The sequence below is a fragment of the Anomaloglossus baeobatrachus genome, unplaced genomic scaffold (genome assembly GCF_048569485.1).
Source record: "Anomaloglossus baeobatrachus isolate aAnoBae1 unplaced genomic scaffold, aAnoBae1.hap1 Scaffold_3362, whole genome shotgun sequence".
Lineage (NCBI taxonomy): Eukaryota > Metazoa > Chordata > Amphibia > Anura > Aromobatidae > Anomaloglossus > Anomaloglossus baeobatrachus.
In genome coordinates this window covers 69728-82898 of record NW_027442738.1, presented here as the reverse complement: position 1 = coordinate 82898, position 13171 = coordinate 69728, and the positions used below count along the sequence as shown (strand labels likewise).

The window sequence follows — 13171 nt, the reverse complement described above, 5'->3', positions numbered from 1 at the left end:
TCCATTCAATTGCAAATGATCTAGATAAGACAGAGAACTGCAGCACGGGGACATAGCCGAGTTGGTCAGGTTGAGTGGTGATGAGTTTGCTATTTGGATGAATAAAGAAAGTCAAAAGTGTGAAAGATAAAAAACAAAAGGAGGAAGTGTGAAAAGTGAATGGGCCAAATTGAGGTGCATATGAAGACGTATGCTTTCTTCCAATTCATTAAATCGGGCTAATATGAATCAGGTGAATTGAGTTCTGCTTTTGGAAACTGGGTTAAGAAGGGGTGCACCGTTCCTGGAGGTACTGCAATACCAGGTCAATGCGTGGAGTGGACAGAGCAAGCTCTTTTTCCATCTCCCTGTTCTAAAAATCCATTTAATATATGGTCCCCAGATAGGGGACGTATCAGATATTAAACTGATAAGAACAGATACTACACTTGATCTTAGCCAAAAGGCCGAGAAGCGATAACCAGAATTGGTTTGGGCCTCGAGTGGCACCCTGGCCTATGCCGGACACATCTTAGGGAGAGAGAGCGAGAGGGAGACAAACCCACGCCTACACAAGACATTTTGTCACCCAAGCCAACCCTTGAAAAGGCTGCTTTGCAGAGCCAAAACAAGAAGAATGGTGCGTTTTGCAGCCGCCGCCCACTGCAATGAATCTGAATAACTCCTCCTTTAGGGCGCAAGCAACTCCCCTCCCCCTTGCAGTCTTTCCAATTCACGATACAAAAAGACGGACAGGACAGGTTGCCTGACTTTCCGTCACTGCCACCCTTTGCCATCCTTACCCGTAGAAAGCCCTTTCATCATCCCCAAACCCTAATCTTTTCCCTTTCCTTCCCAGCCCCCAAACCCTGCCCTCTGTACCTTTCTCACCACCCGCTTCCCTTCTCCTGTCATCCCCCTACCACCCGGGAAAAAAAGAGATTGCCCCCTCCTTCCACTAGCCCACCCTCCCACCCAAAGAACAACTTCTTCTGCGCAGCTTGTTTTCTAGGCAGCAGCGCTATTGTGATGTCATCGGGGGGCATTGTGACAAGCCGCCAGTGTTCCGTCTCTTCATGTTGTGCACAGTTCAAACGGAAAATACATCAACAGGCAGACTACAGAAAAGCTTACTATCAAAGGTTAGAGGGGGGCTTTCTCAGAGGGCTTTTTACAGTTTTTCTATTCCCAATTAGCCGTTTAAGTGTACTTATTGAAAGTAGTAATTCTTTCATAGGCCGCCCTTTCTTAGTATTTGACGTTCCTTATATTGCGGTATGAGGCTTCGCAGTAGGTTGCAAACATTCATCACCCATGACTGTCCCCAATTGAGCTCAGAAGCTCAATGTCTATCATGACCTCTCTTTTAGAATGTCCAAGAGCAAGCAAACTATTCCTCCAGGAGAGGGCGCCAACAGACTACTAAAGAGATCATCATTACTCAAAGAAAACCCCAAAAACCAATGCATGATAGGAATAAACAGGTAACTTTCTTTGGAGTGGAAGCGGAGAGATCGCACCAGATGCCAATTCTAGATGTTATCACACCTGTGGTCACTGCAGCAGCAGGTGAATCCACTTTGTCCAAAAGGGATCTATTCCATTCAATTGCAAATGATCTAGATAAGACAGAGAACTGCAGCACGGGGACATAGCCGAGTTGGTCAGGTTGAGTGGTGATGAGTTTGCTATTTGGATGAATAAAGAAAGTCAAAAGTGTGAAAGATAAAAAACAAAAGGAGGAAGTGTGAAAAGTGAATGGGCCAAATTGAGGTGCATATGAAGACGTATGCTTTCTTCCAATTCATTAAATGAATCAGGTGAATTGAGTTCTGCTTTTGGAAACTGGGTTAAGAAGGGGTGCACCGTTCCTGGAGGTACTGCAATACCAGGTCAATGCGTGGAGTGGACAGAGCAAGCTCTTTTTCCATCTCCCTGTTCTAAAAATCCATTTAATATATGGTCCCCAGATAGGGGACGTATCAGATATTAAACTGATAAGAACAGATACTACACTTGATCTTAGCCAAAAGGCCGAGAAGCGATAACCAGAATTGGTTTGGGCCTCGAGTGGCACCCTGGCCTATGCCGGACACATCTTAGGGAGAGAGAGCGAGAGGGAGACAAACCCACGCCTACACAAGACATTTTGTCACCCAAGCCAACCCTTGAAAAGGCTGCTTTGCAGAGCAAAAACAAGAAGAATGGTGCGTTTTTGCAGCCGCCGCCCACTGCAATGAATCTGAATAACTCCTCCTTTAGGGCGCAAGCAACTCCCCTCCCCCTTGCAGTCTTTCCAATTCACGATACAAAAAGACGGACAGGACAGGTTGCCTGACTTTCCGTCACTGCCACCCTTTGCCATCCTTACCCGTAGAAAGCCCTTTCATCATCCCCAAACCCTAATCTTTTCCCTTTCCTTCCCAGCCCCCAAACCCTGCCCTCTGTACCTTTCTCACCACCCGCTTCCCTTCTCCTGTCATCCCCCTACCACCCGGGAAAAAAAGAGATTGCCCCCTCCTTCCACTAGCCCACCCTCCCACCCAAAGAACAACTTCTTCTGCGCAGCTTGTTTTCTAGGCAGCAGCGCTATTGTGATGTCATCGGGGGGCATTGTGACAAGCCGCCAGTGTTCCGTCTCTTCATGTTGTGCACAGTTCAAACGGAAAATACATCAACAGGCAGACTACAGAAAAGCTTACTATCAAAGGTTAGAGGGGGCTTTCTCAGAGGGCTTTTTACAGTTTTTTCTATTCCAATTAGCCGTTTAAGTGTACTTATTGAAAGTAGTAATTCTTTCATAGGCCGCCCTTTCTTAGTATTTGACGTTCCTTATATTGCGGTATGAGGCTTCGCAGTAGGTTGCAAACATTCATCACCCATGACTGTCCCCAATTGAGCTCAGAAGCTCAATGTCTATCATGACCTCTCTTTTAGAATGTCCAAGAGCAAGCAAACTATTCTCCAGGAGAGGGCGCCAACAGACTACTAAAGAGATCATCATTACTCAAAGAAAACCCCAAAAACCAATGCATGATAGGAATAAACAGGTAACTTTCTTTGGAGTGGAAGCGGAGAGATCGCACCAGATGCCAATTCTAGATCTTATCACACCTGTGGTCACTGCAGCAGCAGGTGAATCCACTTTGTCCCAAAAGGGATCTATTCCATTCAATTGCAAATGATCTAGATAAGACAGAGAACTGCAGCACGGGGACATAGCCGAGTTGGTCAGGGTTGAGTGGTGATGAGTTTGCTATTTGGATGAATAAAGAAAGTCAAAAGTGTGAAAGATAAAAAACAAAAGGAGGAAGTGTGAAAAGTGAATGGGCCAAATTGAGGTGCATATGAAGACGTATGCTTTCTTCCAATTCATTAAATCGGGCTAATATGAATCAGGTGAATTGAGTTCTGCTTTTGGAAACTGGGTTAAGAAGGGGTGCACCGTTCCTGGAGGTACTGCAATACCAGGTCAATGCGTGGAGTGGACAGAGCAAGCTCTTTTTCCATCTCCCTGTTCTAAAAATCCATTTAATATATGGTCCCCAGATAGGGGACGTATCAGATATTAAACTGATAAGAACAGATACTACACTTGATCTTAGCCAAAAGGCCGAGAAGCGATAACCAGAATTGGTTTGGGCCTCGAGTGGCACCCTGGCCTATGCCGGACACATCTTAGGGAGAGAGAGCGAGAGGGAGACAAACCCACGCCTACACAAGACATTTTGTCACCCAAGCCAACCTTGAAAAGGCTGCTTTGCAGAGCAAAAACAAGAAGAATGGTGCGTTTTGCAGCCGCCGCCCACTGCAATGAATCTGAATAACTCCTCCTTTAGGGCGCAAGCAACTCCCCTCCCCCCTTGCAGTCTTTCCAATTCACGATACAAAAAGACGGACAGGACAGGTTGCCTGACTTTCCGTCACTGCCACCCTTTGCCATCCTTACCCGTAGAAAGCCCTTTCATCATCCCCCAAACCCTAATCTTTTCCCTTTCCTTCCCAGCCCCCAAACCCTGCCCTCTGTACCTTTCTCACCACCCGCTTCCCTTCTCCTGTCATCCCCCTACCACCCGGGAAAAAAAAGAGATTGCCCCCTCCTTCCACTAGCCCACCCTCCCACCCAAAGAACAACTTCTTCTGCGCAGCTTGTTTTCTAGGCAGCAGCGCTATTGTGATGTCATCGGGGGGCATTGTGACAAGCCGCCAGTGTTCCGTCTCTTCATGTTGTGCACAGTTCAAACGGAAAATACATCAACAGGCAGACTACAGAAAAGCTTACTATCAAAGGTTAGAGGGGGGCTTTCTCAGAGGGCTTTTTACAGTTTTTCTATTCCCAATTAGCCGTTTAAGTGTACTTATTGAAAGTAGTAATTCTTTCATAGGGCCGCCCTTTCTTAGTATTTGACGTTCCTTATATTGCGGTATGAGGCTTCGCAGTAGGTTGCAAACATTCATCACCCATGACTGTCCCCAATTGAGCTCAGAAGCTCAATGTCTATCATGACCTCTCTTTTAGAATGTCCAAGAGCAAGCAAACTATTCCTCCAGGAGAGGGCGCCAACAGACTACTAAAGAGATCATCATTACTCAAAGAAAACCCCAAAAACCAATGCATGATAGGAATAAACAGGTAACTTTCTTTGGAGTGGAAGCGGAGAGATCGCACCAGATGCCAATTCTAGATCTTATCACACCTGTGGTCACTGCAGCAGCAGGTGAATCCACTTTGTCCAAAAGGGATCTATTCCATTCAATTGCAAATGATCTAGATAAGACAGAGAACTGCAGCACGGGGACATAGCCGAGTTGGTCAGGTTGAGTGGTGATGAGTTTGCTATTTGGATGAAATAAAGAAAGTCAAAAGTGTGAAAGATAAAAAACAAAAGGAGGAAGTGTGAAAAGTGAATGGGCCAAATTGAGGTGCATATGAAGACGTATGCTTTCTTCCAATTCATTAAATCGGGCTAATATGAATCAGGTGAATTGAGTTCTGCTTTTGGAAACTGGGTTAAGAAGGGGTGCACCGTTCCTGGAGGTACTGCAATACCAGGTCAATGCGTGGAGTGGACAGAGCAAGCTCTTTTTCCATCTCCCTGTTCTAAAAATCCATTTAATATATGGTCCCCAGCCCAGATAGGGGACGTATCAGATATTAAACTGATAAGAACAGATACTACACTTGATCTTAGCCAAAAGGCCGAGAAGCGATAACCAGAATTGGTTTGGGCCTCGAGTGGCACCCTGGCCTATGCCGGACACATCTTAGGGAGAGAGAGCGAGAGGGAGACAAACCCACGCCTACACAAGACATTTTGTCACCCAAGCCAACCCTTGAAAAGGCTGCTTTGCAGAGCCAAAACAAGAAGAATGGTGCGTTTTGCAGCCGCCGCCCACTGCAATGAATCTGAATAACTCCTCCTTTAGGGCGCAAGCAACTCCCCTCCCCCTTGCAGTCTTTCCAATTCACGATACAAAAAGACGGACAGGACAGGTTGCCTGACTTTCCGTCACTGCCACCCTTTGCCATCCTTACCCGTAGAAAGCCCTTTCATCATCCCCAAACCCTAATCTTTTCCCTTTCCTTCCCAGCCCCCAAACCCTGCCCTCTGTACCTTTCTCACCACCCGCTTCCCTTCTCCTGTCATCCCCCTACCACCCGGGAAAAAAAGAGATTGCCCCCTCCTTCCACTAGCCCACCCTCCCACCCAAAGAACAACTTCTTCTGCGCAGCTTGTTTTCTAGGCAGCAGCGCTATTGTGATGTCATCGGGGGGCATTGTGACAAGCCGCCAGTGTTCCGTCTCTTCATGTTGTGCACAGTTCAAACGGAAAATACATCAACAGGCAGACTACAGAAAAGCTTACTATCAAAGGTTAGAGGGGGGCTTTCTCAGAGGGCTTTTTACAGTTTTTCTATTCCCAATTAGCCGTTTAAGTGTACTTATTGAAAGTAGTAATTCTTTCATAGGCCGCCCTTTCTTAGTATTTGACGTTCCTTATATTGCGGTATGAGGCTTCGCAGTAGGTTGCAAACATTCATCACCCATGACTGTCCCCAATTGAGCTCAGAAGCTCAATGTCTATCATGACCTCTCTTTTAGAATGTCCAAGAGCAAGCAAACTATTCCTCCAGGAGAGGGCGCCAACAGACTACTAAAGAGATCATCATTACTCAAAGAAAACCCCAAAAACCAATGCATGATAGGAATAAACAGGTAACTTTCTTTGGAGTGGAAGCGGAGAGATCGCACCAGATGCCAATTCTAGATGTTATCACACCTGTGGTCACTGCAGCAGCAGGTGAATCCACTTTGTCCAAAAGGGATCTATTCCATTCAATTGCAAATGATCTAGATAAGACAGAGAACTGCAGCACGGGGACATAGCCGAGTTGGTCAGGTTGAGTGGTGATGAGTTTGCTATTTGGATGAATAAAGAAAGTCAAAAGTGTGAAAGATAAAAAACAAAAGGAGGAAGTGTGAAAAGTGAATGGGCCAAATTGAGGTGCATATGAAGACGTATGCTTTCTTCCAATTCATTAAATCGGGCTAATATGAATCAGGTGAATTGAGTTCTGCTTTTGGAAACTGGGTTAAGAAGGGGTGCACCGTTCCTGGAGGTACTGCAATACCAGGTCAATGCGTGGAGTGGACAGAGCAAGCTCTTTTTCCATCTCCCTGTTCTAAAAATCCATTTAATATATGGTCCCCAGATAGGGGACGTATCAGATATTAAACTGATAAGAACAGATACTACACTTGATCTTAGCCAAAAGGCCGAGAAGCGATAACCAGAATTGGTTTGGGCCTCGAGTGGCACCCTGGCCTATGCCGGACACATCTTAGGGAGAGAGAGCGAGAGGGAGACAAACCCACGCCTACACAAGACATTTTGTCACCCAAGCCAACCCTTGAAAAGGCTGCTTTGCAGAGCCAAAACAAGAAGAATGGTGCGTTTTGCAGCCGCCGCCCACTGCAATGAATCTGAATAACTCCTCCTTTAGGGCGCAAGCAACTCCCCTCCCCCTTGCAGTCTTTCCAATTCACGATACAAAAAGACGGACAGGACAGGTTGCCTGACTTTCCGTCACTGCCACCCTTTGCCATCCTTACCCGTAGAAAGCCCTTTCATCATCCCCAAACCCTAATCTTTTCCCTTTCCTTCCCAGCCCCCAAACCCTGCCCTCTGTACCTTTCTCACCACCCGCTTCCCTTCTCCTGTCATCCCCCTACCACCCGGGAAAAAAAGAGATTGCCCCCTCCTTCCACTAGCCCACCCTCCCACCCAAAGAACAACTTCTTCTGCGCAGCTTGTTTTCTAGGCAGCAGCGCTATTGTGATGTCATCGGGGGGCATTGTGACAAGCCGCCAGTGTTCCGTCTCTTCATGTTGTGCACAGTTCAAACGGAAAATACATCAACAGGCAGACTACAGAAAAGCTTACTATCAAAGGTTAGAGGGGGGCTTTCTCAGAGGGCTTTTTACAGTTTTTCTATTCCCAATTAGCCGTTTAAGTGTACTTATTGAAAGTAGTAATTCTTTCATAGGCCGCCCTTTCTTAGTATTTGACGTTCCTTATATTGCGGTATGAGGCTTCGCAGTAGGTTGCAAACATTCATCACCCATGACTGTCCCCAATTGAGCTCAGAAGCTCAATGTCTATCATGACCTCTCTTTTAGAATGTCCAAGAGCAAGCAAACTATTCCTCCAGGAGAGGGCGCCAACAGACTACTAAAGAGATCATCATTACTCAAAGAAAACCCCAAAAACCAATGCATGATAGGAATAAACAGGTAACTTTCTTTGGAGTGGAAGCGGAGAGATCGCACCAGATGCCAATTCTAGATGTTATCACACCTGTGGTCACTGCAGCAGCAGGTGAATCCACTTTGTCCAAAAGGGATCTATTCCATTCAATTGCAAATGATCTAGATAAGACAGAGAACTGCAGCACGGGGACATAGCCGAGTTGGTCAGGTTGAGTGGTGATGAGTTTGCTATTTGGATGAATAAAGAAAGTCAAAAGTGTGAAAGATAAAAAACAAAAGGAGGAAGTGTGAAAAGTGAATGGGCCAAATTGAGGTGCATATGAAGACGTATGCTTTCTTCCAATTCATTAAATCGGGCTAATATGAATCAGGTGAATTGAGTTCTGCTTTTGGAAACTGGGTTAAGAAGGGGTGCACCGTTCCTGGAGGTACTGCAATACCAGGTCAATGCGTGGAGTGGACAGAGCAAGCTCTTTTTCCATCTCCCTGTTCTAAAAATCCATTTAATATATGGTCCCCAGATAGGGGACGTATCAGATATTAAACTGATAAGAACAGATACTACACTTGATCTTAGCCAAAAGGCCGAGAAGCGATAACCAGAATTGGTTTGGGCCTCGAGTGGCACCCTGGCCTATGCCGGACACATCTTAGGGAGAGAGAGCGAGAGGGAGACAAACCCACGCCTACACAAGACATTTTGTCACCCAAGCCAACCCTTGAAAAGGCTGCTTTGCAGAGCCAAAACAAGAAGAATGGTGCGTTTTGCAGCCGCCGCCCACTGCAATGAATCTGAATAACTCCTCCTTTAGGGCGCAAGCAACTCCCCTCCCCCTTGCAGTCTTTCCAATTCACGATACAAAAAGACGGACAGGACAGGTTGCCTGACTTTCCGTCACTGCCACCCTTTGCCATCCTTACCCGTAGAAAGCCCTTTCATCATCCCCAAACCCTAATCTTTTCCCTTTCCTTCCCAGCCCCCAAACCCTGCCCTCTGTACCTTTCTCACCACCCGCTTCCCTTCTCCTGTCATCCCCCTACCACCCGGGAAAAAAAGAGATTGCCCCCTCCTTCCACTAGCCCACCCTCCCACCCAAAGAACAACTTCTTCTGCGCAGCTTGTTTTCTAGGCAGCAGCGCTATTGTGATGTCATCGGGGGGCATTGTGACAAGCCGCCAGTGTTCCGTCTCTTCATGTTGTGCACAGTTCAAACGGAAAATACATCAACAGGCAGACTACAGAAAAGCTTACTATCAAAGGTTAGAGGGGGGCTTTCTCAGAGGGCTTTTTACAGTTTTTCTATTCCCAATTAGCCGTTTAAGTGTACTTATTGAAAGTAGTAATTCTTTCATAGGCCGCCCTTTCTTAGTATTTGACGTTCCTTATATTGCGGTATGAGGCTTCGCAGTAGGTTGCAAACATTCATCACCCATGACTGTCCCCAATTGAGCTCAGAAGCTCAATGTCTATCATGACCTCTCTTTTAGAATGTCCAAGAGCAAGCAAACTATTCCTCCAGGAGAGGGCGCCAACAGACTACTAAAGAGATCATCATTACTCAAAGAAAACCCCAAAAACCAATGCATGATAGGAATAAACAGGTAACTTTCTTTGGGGAAGCGGAGAGATCGCACCAGATGCCAATTCTAGATGTTATCACACCTGTGGTCACTGCAGCAGCAGGTGAATCCACTTTGTCCAAAAGGGATCTATTCCATTCAATTGCAAATGATCTAGATAAGACAGAGAACTGCAGCACGGGGACATAGCCGAGTTGGTCAGGTTGAGTGGTGATGAGTTTGCTATTTGGATGAATAAAGAAAGTCAAAAGTGTGAAAGATAAAAAACAAAAGGAGGAAGTGTGAAAAGTGAATGGGCCAAATTGAGGTGCATATGAAGACGTATGCTTTCTTCCAATTCATTAAATCGGGCTAATATGAATCAGGTGAATTGAGTTCTGCTTTTGGAAACTGGGTTAAGAAGGGGTGCACCGTTCCTGGAGGTACTGCAATACCAGGTCAATGCGTGGAGTGGACAGAGCAAGCTCTTTTTCCATCTCCCTGTTCTAAAAATCCATTTAATATATGGTCCCCAGATAGGGGACGTATCAGATATTAAACTGATAAGAACAGATACTACACTTGATCTTAGCCAAAAGGCCGAGAAGCGATAACCAGAATTGGTTTGGGCCTCGAGTGGCACCCTGGCCTATGCCGGACACATCTTAGGGAGAGAGAGCGAGAGGGAGACAAACCCACGCCTACACAAGACATTTTGTCACCCAAGCCAACCCTTGAAAAGGCTGCTTTGCAGAGCCAAAACAAGAAGAATGGTGCGTTTTGCAGCCGCCGCCCACTGCAATGAATCTGAATAACTCCTCCTTTAGGGCGCAAGCAACTCCCCTCCCCCTTGCAGTCTTTCCAATTCACGATACAAAAAGACGGACAGGACAGGTTGCCTGACTTTCCGTCACTGCCACCCTTTGCCATCCTTACCCGTAGAAAGCCCTTTCATCATCCCCAAACCCTAATCTTTTCCCTTTCCTTCCCAGCCCCCAAACCCTGCCCTCTGTACCTTTCTCACCACCCGCTTCCCTTCTCCTGTCATCCCCCTACCACCCGGGAAAAAAAGAGATTGCCCCCTCCTTCCACTAGCCCACCCTCCCACCCAAAGAACAACTTCTTCTGCGCAGCTTGTTTTCTAGGCAGCAGCGCTATTGTGATGTCATCGGGGGGCATTGTGACAAGCCGCCAGTGTTCCGTCTCTTCATGTTGTGCACAGTTCAAACGGAAAATACATCAACAGGCAGACTACAGAAAAGCTTACTATCAAAGGTTAGAGGGGGGCTTTCTCAGAGGTCTTTTTACAGTTTTTCTATTCCCAATTAGCCGTTTAAGTGTACTTATTGAAAGTAGTAATTCTTTCATAGGCCGCCCTTTCTTAGTATTTGACGTTCCTTATATTGCGGTATGAGGCTTCGCAGTAGGTTGCAAACATTCATCACCCATGACTGTCCCCAATTGAGCTCAGAAGCTCAATGTCTATCATGACCTCTCTTTTAGAATGTCCAAGAGCAAGCAAACTATTCCTCCAGGAGAGGGCGCCAACAGACTACTAAAGAGATCATCATTACTCAAAGAAAACCCCAAAAACCAATGCATGATAGGAATAAACAGGTAACTTTCTTTGGAGTGGAAGCGGAGAGATCGCACCAGATGCCAATTCTAGATGTTATCACACCTGTGGTCACTGCAGCAGCAGGTGAATCCACTTTGTCCAAAAGGGATCTATTCCATTCAATTGCAAATGATCTAGATAAGACAGAGAACTGCAGCACGGGGACATAGCCGAGTTGGTCAGGTTGAGTGGTGATGAGTTTGCTATTTGGATGAATAAAGAAAGTCAAAAGTGTGAAAGATAAAAAACAAAAGGAGGAAGTGTGAAAAGTGAATGGGCCAAATTGAGGTGCATATGAAGACGTATGCTTTCTTCCAATTCATTAAATCGGGCTAATATGAATCAGGTGAATTGAGTTCTGCTTTTGGAAACTGGGTTAAGAAGGGGTGCACCGTTCCTGGAGGTACTGCAATACCAGGTCAATGCGTGGAGTGGACAGAGCAAGCTCTTTTTCCATCTCCCTGTTCTAAAAATCCATTTAATATATGGTCCCCAGATAGGGGACGTATCAGATATTAAACTGATAAGAACAGATACTACACTTGATCTTAGCCAAAAGGCCGAGAAGCGATAACCAGAATTGGTTTGGGCCTCGAGTGGCACCCTGGCCTATGCCGGACACATCTTAGGGAGAGAGAGCGAGAGGGAGACAAACCCACGCCTACACAAGACATTTTGTCACCCAAGCCAACCCTTGAAAAGGCTGCTTTGCAGAGCCAAAACAAGAAGAATGGTGCGTTTTGCAGCCGCCGCCCACTGCAATGAATCTGAATAACTCCTCCTTTAGGGCGCAAGCAACTCCCCTCCCCCTTGCAGTCTTTCCAATTCACGATACAAAAAGACGGACAGGACAGGTTGCCTGACTTTCCGTCACTGCCACCCTTTGCCATCCTTACCCGTAGAAAGCCCTTTCATCATCCCCAAACCCTAATCTTTTCCCTTTCCTTCCCAGCCCCCAAACCCTGCCCTCTGTACCTTTCTCACCACCCGCTTCCCTTCTCCTGTCATCCCCCTACCACCCGGGAAAAAAAGAGATTGCCCCCTCCTTCCACTAGCCCACCCTCCCACCCAAAGAACAACTTCTTCTGCGCAGCTTGTTTTCTAGGCAGCAGCGCTATTGTGATGTCATCGGGGGGCATTGTGACAAGCCGCCAGTGTTCCGTCTCTTCATGTTGTGCACAGTTCAAACGGAAAATACATCAACAGGCAGACTACAGAAAAGCTTACTATCAAAGGTTAGAGGGGGGCTTTCTCAGAGGGCTTTTTACAGTTTTTCTATTCCCAATTAGCCGTTTAAGTGTACTTATTGAAAGTAGTAATTCTTTCATAGGCCGCCCTTTCTTAGTATTTGACGTTCCTTATATTGCGGTATGAGGCTTCGCAGTAGGTTGCAAACATTCATCACCCATGACTGTCCCCAATTGAGCTCAGAAGCTCAATGTCTATCATGACCTCTCTTTTAGAATGTCCAAGAGCAAGCAAACTATTCCTCCAGGAGAGGGCGCCAACAGACTACTAAAGAGATCATCATTACTCAAAGAAAACCCCAAAAACCAATGCATGATAGGAATAAACAGGTAACTTTCTTTGGAGTGGAAGCGGAGAGATCGCACCAGATGCCAATTCTAGATGTTATCACACCTGTGGTCACTGCAGCAGCAGGTGAATCCACTTTGTCCAAAAGGGATCTATTCCATTCAATTGCAAATGATCTAGATAAGACAGAGAACTGCAGCACGGGGACATAGCCGAGTTGGTCAGGTTGAGTGGTGATGAGTTTGCTATTTGGATGAATAAAGAAAGTCAAAAGTGTGAAAGATAAAAAACAAAAGGAGGAAGTGTGAAAAGTGAATGGGCCAAATTGAGGTGCATATGAAGACGTATGCTTTCTTCCAATTCATTAAATCGGGCTAATATGAATCAGGTGAATTGAGTTCTGCTTTTGGAAACTGGGTTAAGAAGGGGTGCACCGTTCCTGGAGGTACTGCAATACCAGGTCAATGCGTGGAGTGGACAGAGCAAGCTCTTTTTCCATCTCCCTGTTCTAAAAATCCATTTAATATATGGTCCCCAGATAGGGGACGTATCAGATATTAAACTGATAAGAACAGATACTACACTTGATCTTAGCCAAAAGGCCGAGAAGCGATAACCAGAATTGGTTTGGGCCTCGAGTGGCACCCTGGCCTATGCCGGACACATCTTAGGGAGAGAGAGCGAGAGGGAGACAAACCCACGCCTAC

The 13171-nt window shown here is 46.2% G+C and overlaps 9 non-coding genes across 9 annotated transcripts; all 9 read right to left on the bottom strand.

The window, feature by feature from the left end:
• Window positions 1-267: 267 nt before the first annotated feature.
• Window positions 268-458, bottom strand: LOC142271385 (U2 spliceosomal RNA). The gene has a single exon (XR_012736446.1). It is a non-coding gene; the product is annotated as a U2 spliceosomal RNA (small nuclear RNA).
• Window positions 459-1834: 1376 nt separating this feature from the next.
• LOC142271384 (U2 spliceosomal RNA) lies at window positions 1835-2025 on the bottom strand. The gene has a single exon (XR_012736445.1). It is a non-coding gene; the product is annotated as a U2 spliceosomal RNA (small nuclear RNA).
• A 1388-nt stretch (window positions 2026-3413) lies between these two features.
• Window positions 3414-3604, bottom strand: LOC142271383 (U2 spliceosomal RNA). Its single transcript, XR_012736444.1, has one exon. It is a non-coding gene; the product is annotated as a U2 spliceosomal RNA (small nuclear RNA).
• A 1391-nt stretch (window positions 3605-4995) lies between these two features.
• On the bottom strand, window positions 4996-5191 carry LOC142271387 (U2 spliceosomal RNA). The gene has a single exon (XR_012736447.1). It is a non-coding gene; the product is annotated as a U2 spliceosomal RNA (small nuclear RNA).
• A 1387-nt stretch (window positions 5192-6578) lies between these two features.
• On the bottom strand, window positions 6579-6769 carry LOC142271382 (U2 spliceosomal RNA). Its single transcript, XR_012736443.1, has one exon. It is a non-coding gene; the product is annotated as a U2 spliceosomal RNA (small nuclear RNA).
• Window positions 6770-8156: 1387 nt separating this feature from the next.
• LOC142271380 (U2 spliceosomal RNA) lies at window positions 8157-8347 on the bottom strand. The gene has a single exon (XR_012736441.1). It is a non-coding gene; the product is annotated as a U2 spliceosomal RNA (small nuclear RNA).
• Window positions 8348-9731: 1384 nt separating this feature from the next.
• LOC142271379 (U2 spliceosomal RNA) lies at window positions 9732-9922 on the bottom strand. The gene has a single exon (XR_012736440.1). It is a non-coding gene; the product is annotated as a U2 spliceosomal RNA (small nuclear RNA).
• Window positions 9923-11309: 1387 nt separating this feature from the next.
• Window positions 11310-11500, bottom strand: LOC142271378 (U2 spliceosomal RNA). The gene has a single exon (XR_012736439.1). It is a non-coding gene; the product is annotated as a U2 spliceosomal RNA (small nuclear RNA).
• A 1387-nt stretch (window positions 11501-12887) lies between these two features.
• Window positions 12888-13078, bottom strand: LOC142271377 (U2 spliceosomal RNA). The gene has a single exon (XR_012736438.1). It is a non-coding gene; the product is annotated as a U2 spliceosomal RNA (small nuclear RNA).
• Between the last annotated feature and the right edge of the window lie 93 nt (window positions 13079-13171).